Raw genomic sequence first — 7,895 nt, 5'->3', positions numbered from 1 at the left:
ACTTGTGGAGGTTTTGTGGAATTTTTGTGTGATTTTGTGGGATATTGAGGCGATTTAGGGATCTTGATGGATTTTTCATGTATTTTGTGGGATTTTGTGGAGATTTGGTGGGATATTTTTCTAGAATTTGGTCGTGTTTTGAGAAGATTTAGGGAATTTTGTGGTGTTTTTTCTTGAATTTTGTGGGAAACTGTGCTGATTTTATGGGGCGTTTCAGAAATTTGGTCGAGTTTTCAGAAGATTTAGGGATTTTTGTGGGATTTCTGTGGGATGTTCTGGGAATTGGAGATTTTGTGGGACATTCCTGTGAATTGGTAGGGTTTTGAAATGATTGAGGGAGTTTTGTGGGACTTCTCTGGAATTTTGTGTGTTTTTTCTGGAATTGTGTGGGATTCTGAGGAGACTTGATGAATTTTGAGGAATTTTTCTTAGATTTTGTGGAAACTTGTGGAGGTTTTGTGGGATTTTTGTGTGATTTTGTGGGATATTGAGGCGATTTAGGGATCTTGAGGGATTTCTCATGTATTTTGTGGGAATTTGTGGAGATTTGGTGGGATATTTTTCTAGAATTTGGTCGTGTTTTGAGAAGATTTAGGGAATTTTGTGGGATTTTTCCTGGAATTTTGTTGGATATTAGGGAGAATTTGTGGGATGTTTGTGGAACTTTGAGGGACTTTTCTGGAATTTGGTGAGATTCTGTAGAGAACTGACGAATTATCAGGGATTTTTCATGTATTCTCTGGGAATTTGTGGAGATTTGGTGGGATTTTTCTTGAATTTGGCCGTGTTTTGAGAAGATTTAGAGAATTTTGTGGGGTTTTTCTTGAATTTTGTTGGATATTGAGGAGATTTTGTGGGATGTTTGTGGAACTTTGAGGGACTTTTCTGGAATTTGGTGAGATTCTGTAGAGAACTGACGAATTATCAGGGATTTTTCATGTATTCTGTGGGAATTTGTGGAGATTCGGTGGGATTTTTCTGGAATTTTGGTTGTGTTTTGAGAAAATTTAGGGAATTTTGTGGGATTTTTCTGGGATTTTGTTGGGTATTGGGGACATTTTGTGGGATGTTTCTGGAATTTGGTGGGGCTTTTCAAGAATTTTGTGGTATTTTGAAAAGGTTTAGGGAATTTTGTGGTGTTTTTTCTTGAATTTTGTGGGAAAATGTGCTGATTTTATGGGGCGTTTCTGGAATTTGGTCGACTTTTCAGAAGATTTAGGGATTTTTGTGGGATTTTTGTGGGATGTTCTGGGAATTGGTGGAGATTTTGTGGGACATTCCTGTGAATTGGTAGGGTTTTGAAATGATTTAGGGAGTTTTGTGGGACTTCTCTGGAATTTTGTGGGGTTTTTATGGAATTGTGTGGGATTCTAAGGAGACTTGAAGAATTTTGAGGAATTTGATTTAGATTTTTGTGGGAATTTGTGAAGATTCTGTGGGATTTTTCTGGAATTTGGTGGGCCTTTTCACGAACTTTGTGTTTTTGAGGAGACTTGAAGAATTTTGAGGAATTTTTCTTAGATTTTGTGGAAACTTGTGGAGGTTTTGTGGGATTTTTGTGTGATTTTGTGGGATATTGAGGCGATTTCGGGATCTTGAGGGATTTCTCATGTATTTTGTGGGAATTTGTGGAGATTTGGTGGGATATTTTTCTAGAATTTGGTCGTGTTTTGAGAAGATTTAGGGAATTTTGTGGGATTTTTCCTGGAATTTTGTTGGATATTAGGGAGAATTTGTGGGATGTTTGTGGAACTTTGAGGGACTTTTCTGGAATTTGGTGAGATTCTGTAGAGAACTGACGAATTATCAGGGATTTTTCATGTATTCTGTGGGAATTTGTGGAGATTCTGTGGGATTTTTCAAGAATTTGGTAGAGTTTTGAGAAGATTTAGGGAATTTTGTGGGACTTTTCTGGGATTTTGTTGGGTATTGAGGACATTTTGTGGGATGTTTCGGGAATTTGGTGGGGCTTTTCAAGAATTTTGTGGTATTTTGAAAAGATTTAGGGAATTTTGTGTTGTTTTTTCTTGAATTTTGTGGGAAACTGTGCTGATTTTATGGGGCGTTTCTGGAATTTGGTCGAGTTTTCAGAAGATTTAGGGATTTTTGTGGGATTTCTGTGGGATGTTCTGGGAATTGGTGGAGATTTTGTGGGACATTCCTGTGAATTGGTAGGGTTTTGAAATGATTGAGGGAGTTTTGTGGGACTTCTCTGGAATTTTGTGTGTTTTTTCTGGAATTGTGTGGGATTCTGAGGAGACTTGAAGAATTTTGAGGAATTTTTCGTAGATTTTGTGGAAACTTGTGGAGGTTTTGTGTGATTTTTGTGTGATTTTGTGGGATATTGAGGCGATTTAGGGATCTTGAGGGATTTCTCATGTATTTTGTGGGAATTTGTGTAGATTTGGTGGGATATTTTTCTAGAATTTGGTCGTGTTTTGAGAAGATTTAGGGAATTTTGTGGGATTTTTCCTGGAATTTTGTTGGATATTAGGGAGAATTTGTGGGATGTTTGTGGAACTTTGAGGGACTTTTCTGGAATTTGGTGAGATTCTGTAGAGAACTGACGAATTATCAGGGATTTTTCATGTATTCTGTGGGAATTTGTGGAGATTTGGTGGGATATTTTTCTAGAATTTGGTCGTGTTTTGAGAAGATTTAGGGAATTTTGTGGGATTTTTTCTGGAATTTTGTTGGATACTGGGGAGATTTTGTGGGATGTTTGTGGAACTTTGAGGGACTTTTCTGGAATTTGGTGAGATTCTGTAGAGAACTGACGAATTATCAGGGATTTTTCATGTATTCTGTGGGAATTTGTGGAGATTCGGTGGGATTTTTGAGGATTTTGGCCGTGTTTTGAGAAGATTTAGGGAATTTTTTGTGATTTTTCTGGAATTTTGTTGGATATTGAGGACATTTTGTGGGATGTTTGTGGAACTTTGAGGGACATTTCAGGAATTTGGTGAGATTCTGTAGAGAACTGACGAATTATCAGGGATTTTTCATGTATTCTGTGGGAATTGGTGGAGATTCGGTGGGATTTTTGAGGATTTTGGCCGTGTTTTGAGAAGATTTAGAGAATTTTGTGGGATTTTTCTTGAATTTTGATGGATATTGAGGAGAATTTGTGGGATGTTTGTGGAACTTTGAGGGACTTTTCTGGAATTTGGTGAGATTCTGTAGAGAACTGACGAATTATCAGGGATTTTTCATGTATTCTGTGGGAATTTGTGGAGATTCGGTGGGATTTTTCTGGAATTTTGGTTGTGGTTTGAGAAAATTTAGGGAATTTTGTGTGATTTTTCTCGATTTTGTTGGGTATTGAGGACATTTTGTGGGATGTTTCTGGAATTTGGTGGCCGTTTTCAAGAATTTTGTGGTATTTTGAAAACATTTTGGGAATTTTGTGGTGTTTTTTCTTGAATTTTGTGGGAAACTGTGCTGATTTTATGGGGCGTTTCTGGAATTTGGTCGAGTTTTCAGAAGATTTAGGGATTTTTTTGAGATTTCTGTGGGATGTTCTGGGAATTGGTGGAGATTTTTTGGGACATTCCTGTGAATTGGTAGGGTTTTGAAATGATTTAGGGAGTTTTGTGGGACTTCTCTGGAATTTGGTGGGGTTTTTCTGGAATTGTGTAGGATTCTGAGGAGACTTGAAGAATTTTGAGGAATTTGATTTAGATTTTTATGGGAATTTGTGGAGAGTCTGTGGGATTTTTTTGGAATTTGGTGGGCCTTTTCACGAACTTTGTGTGGTTTTGAGGAGACTTGAAGAATTTTGAGGAATTTTTCTTAGATTTTGTGGAAACTTGTGGAGGTTTTGTGGGATTTTTGTGTGATTTTGTGGTATATTGCGGCGATTTAGGGATCTTGATGGATTTCTCATATATTTTGTGGGAATTTGTGGAGATTTGGTGGGATATTTTTCTAGAATTTGGTCGTGTTTTGAGAAGATTTAGGGAATTTTGTGGTGTTTTTTCTTGAATTTTGTGGGAAACTGTGCTGATTTTATGGGGCGTTTCAGAAATTTGGTCGAGTTTTCAGAAGATTTAGGGATTTTTGTGGGATTTCTGTGGGATGTTCTGGGAATTGGTGGAGATTTTGTGGGACATTCCTGTGAATTGGTAGGGTTTTGAAATGATTTAGGGAGTTTTGTGGGACTTCTCTGGAATTTTGTGTGTTTTTTCTGGAATTGTGTGGGATTCTGAGGAGACTTGAAGAATTTTGAGGAATTTTTCGTAGATTTTGTGGAAACTTGTGGAGGTTTTGTGTGATTTTTGTGTGATTTTGTGGGATATTGAGGCGATTTAGGGATCTTGAGGGATTTCTCATGTATTTTGTGGGAATTTGTGTAGATTTGGTGGGATATTTTTCTAGAATTTGGTCGTGTTTTGAGAAGATTTAGGGAATTTTGTGGGATTTTACCTGGAATTTTGTTGGATATTAGGGAGAATTTGTGGGATGTTTGTGGAACTTTGAGGGACTTTTCTGGAATTTGGTGAGATTCTGTAGAGAACTGACGAATTATCAGGGATTTTTCATGTATTCTGTGGGAATTTGTGGAGATTCGGTGGGATTTTTCTGGAATTTGGCCGTGTTTTGAGAAGATTTAGAGAATTTTGTGGGATTTTTCTTGAATTTTGTTGGATATTGAGAAGATTTTGTGGGATGTTTGTGGAACTTTGAGGGACTTTTCTGGAATTTGGTGAGATTCTGTAGAGAACTGACGAATTATCAGGGATTTTTCATGTATTCTGTGGGAATTTGTGGAGATTCGGTGGGATTTTTCTGGAATTTTGGTTGTGGTTTGAGAAAATTTAGGGAATTTTGTGGGATTTTTCTGGGATTTTGTTGGGTATTGGGGACATTTTGTGGGATGTTTCTGGAATTTGGTGGGGCTTTTCAAGAATTTTGTGGTATTTTGAAAAGGTTTAGGGAATTTTGTGGTGTTTTTTCTTGAATTTTGTGGGAAACTGCTGATTTTATGGGGCGTTTCTGGAATTTGGTCGAGTTTTCAGAAGATTTAGGGATTTTTGTGGGATTTCTGTGGGATGTTCTGGGAATTGGTGGAGATTTTGTGGGACATTCCTGTGAATTGGTAGGGTTTTGAAATGATTTAGGGAGTTTTGTGGGACTTCTCTGGAATTTTGTGTGTTTTTTCTGGAATTGTGTGGGATTCTGAGGAGACTTGAAGAATTTTGAGGAATTTGATTTAGATTTTTGTGGGAATTTGTGAAGATTCTGTGGGATTTTTCTGGAATTTGGTGGGCCTTTTCACGAACTTTGTGTGGTTTTGAGGAGACTTGAAGAATTTTGAGGAATTTTTCTTAGATTTTGTGGAAACTTGTGGAGGTTTTGTGGGATTTTTGTGTGATTTTGTGGGATATTGAGGCGATTTAGGGATCTTGAGGGATTTTTCATGTATTTTGTGGGAATTTGTGGAGATTTGATGGGATATTTTTCTAGAATTTGGTCGTGTTTTGAGAAGATTTAGGGAATTTTGTGGGATTTTTCCTGGAATTTTGTTGGATATTAGGGAGATTTTGTGGGATGTTTATGGAACTTTGAGGGACTTTTTAGGAATTTGGTGAGATTCTGTAGAGAACTGACGAATTATCAGGGATTTTTCATGTATTCTGTGTTAATTTGTGGAGATTCTGTGGGATTTTTCTGGAATTTGGTAGAGTTTTGAGAAGATTTAGGGAATTTTGTGTGACTTTTCTGGGATTTTGTTGGGTATTGAGGACATTTTGTGGGATGTTTCGGGAATTTGGTGGGGCTTTTCAGGAATTTTGTGGTATTTTGAAAAGGTTTAGGGAATTTTGTGGTGTTTTTTCTTGAATTTTGTGGGAAACTGTGCTGATTTTATGGGGCGTTTCTGGAATTTGGTCGAGTTTTCAGAAGATTTAGGGATTTTTGTGGGATTTCTGTGGGATGTTCTGGGAATTGGTGGAGATTTTGTGGAACATTCCTGTGAATTGGTAGGGTTTTGAAATGATTGAGGGAGTTTTGTGGGACTTCTCTGGAATTTTGTGGGGTTTTTCTGGAATTGTGTGGGATTCTGAGGAGACTTGAAGAATTTTGAGGAATTTTTCTTAGATTTTGTGGAAACTTGTGGAGGTTTTGTGGGATTTTTGTGTGATTTTGTGGGATATTGAGGCGATTTAGGGATCTTGAGGGATTTTTCATGTATTTTGTGGGAATTTGTGTAGATTTGGTGGGATATTTTTCTAGAATTTGGTCGTGTTTTGAGAAGATTTAGGGAATTTTGTGGGATTTTTCCTGGAATTTTGTTGGATATTAGGGAGAATTTGTGGGATGTTTGTGGAACTTTGAGGGACTTTTCTGGAATTTGGTGAGATTCTGTAGAGAACTGACGAATTATCAGGGATTTTTCATGTATTTTGTGTTAATTTTGGAGATTTGGTGGGATATTTTTCTAGAATTTGGTCGTGTTTTGAGAAGATTTAGGAAATTTTGTGGGATTTTTCCTGGAATTTTGTTGGATATTAGGGAGATTTTGTGGGATGTTTGTGGAACTTTGAGGGACTTTTTAGGAATTTGGTGAGATTCTGTAGAGAACTGACGAATTATCAGGGATTTTTCATGTATTCTGTGCGAATTTGTGGAGATTCTGTGGGATTTTTCTGGAATTTGGTAGAGTTTTGAGAAGATTTAGGGAATTTTGTGGGACTTTTCTGGGATTTTGTTGGATATTGAGGACATTTTGTGGGATGTTTCGGGAATTTGGTGGGGCATTTCAGGAATTTTGTGGTATTTTGAAAAGATTTTGGGAATTTTGTGGTGTTTTTTCTTGAATTTTGTGGGAAACTGTGCTGATTTTATGGGGCGTTTCTGGAATTTGGTCGAGTTTTCAAAAGATTTAGGGATTTTTGTGGGATTTCTGTGGGATGTTCTGGGAATTGGTGGAGATTTTGTGGGACATTCCTGTGAATTGGTAGGGTTTTGAAATGATTTAGGGAGTTTTGTGAGACTTCTCTGGAATTTTGTGGGGTTTTTCTGGAATTGTGTGGGATTCTGAGGAGACTTGAAGAATTTTGAGGAATTTTTCTTAGATTTTGTGGAAACTTGTGGAGGTTTTGTGTGATTTTTGTGTGATTTTGTGGGATATTGAGGAGATTTAGGGATCTTGAGGGATTTCTCATGTATTTTGTAGGAATTTGTGGAGATTTGGTGGGATAATTTTCTAGAATTTGGTCGTGTTTTGAGAAGATTTAGGGAATTTTGTGGTGTTTTGTCTTGAATTTTGTGGGAAACTGTGCTGATTTTATGGGGCGTTTCTGGAATTTGGTCTAAAGCAAGAGAAAAAACCCCAAACAAACACAACCTTTCAGGCAGAGAAAAGATGTGGTTGCTCTTGAAGAAAGCATTTCATTCTGCCTGGAGAAGAACCTGTTGGGAAAAATATTAGCTTTTAGCAAAATGGCACTGTGCTGTTGCACTTGTTCTAGCACTGGGAGAAAGAACAGGCCCGTCTGTAAGGCTCCTGCAGCTCACCCTGGCTGAGGGTCATTGACCACTGAGCACTGCAGGCATCACTGGCAACAACGATGGTGGAAAATGGGGAGGGAGCAGGATAAATAAATGTTTGCCATTGCCTTAGCCAAAAAAACCCCAGACATCAAAAGCAACCCACCCTCAAAACAAAGCTATGAAAATAGTTTGCCTCTGAATTTAAAGAACTTCAATTAACTCTATGATGTCTGCTTTTGGTTCAGCATTCATCAATCTGAATTTGAATATGCACAGGGTAATGAAAGGTAACTGAGGCTTAAAAATCATGTCTATTGACTTGTGCATAGCCTATACTGAAGCACATTAAAAAGCAGCGTTTTGCTTGAAATCTGCACGGTATTAACTTCATTCAGTCTTAC

This window comes from Cyanistes caeruleus, chromosome 4 (genome assembly GCF_971803275.1).
Source record: "Cyanistes caeruleus chromosome 4, bCyaCae1.hap1.1, whole genome shotgun sequence".
Lineage (NCBI taxonomy): Eukaryota > Metazoa > Chordata > Aves > Passeriformes > Paridae > Cyanistes > Cyanistes caeruleus.
The sequence above is the reverse complement of the archived record's forward strand: the minus strand, read 5'-3'. Positions refer to the sequence as shown.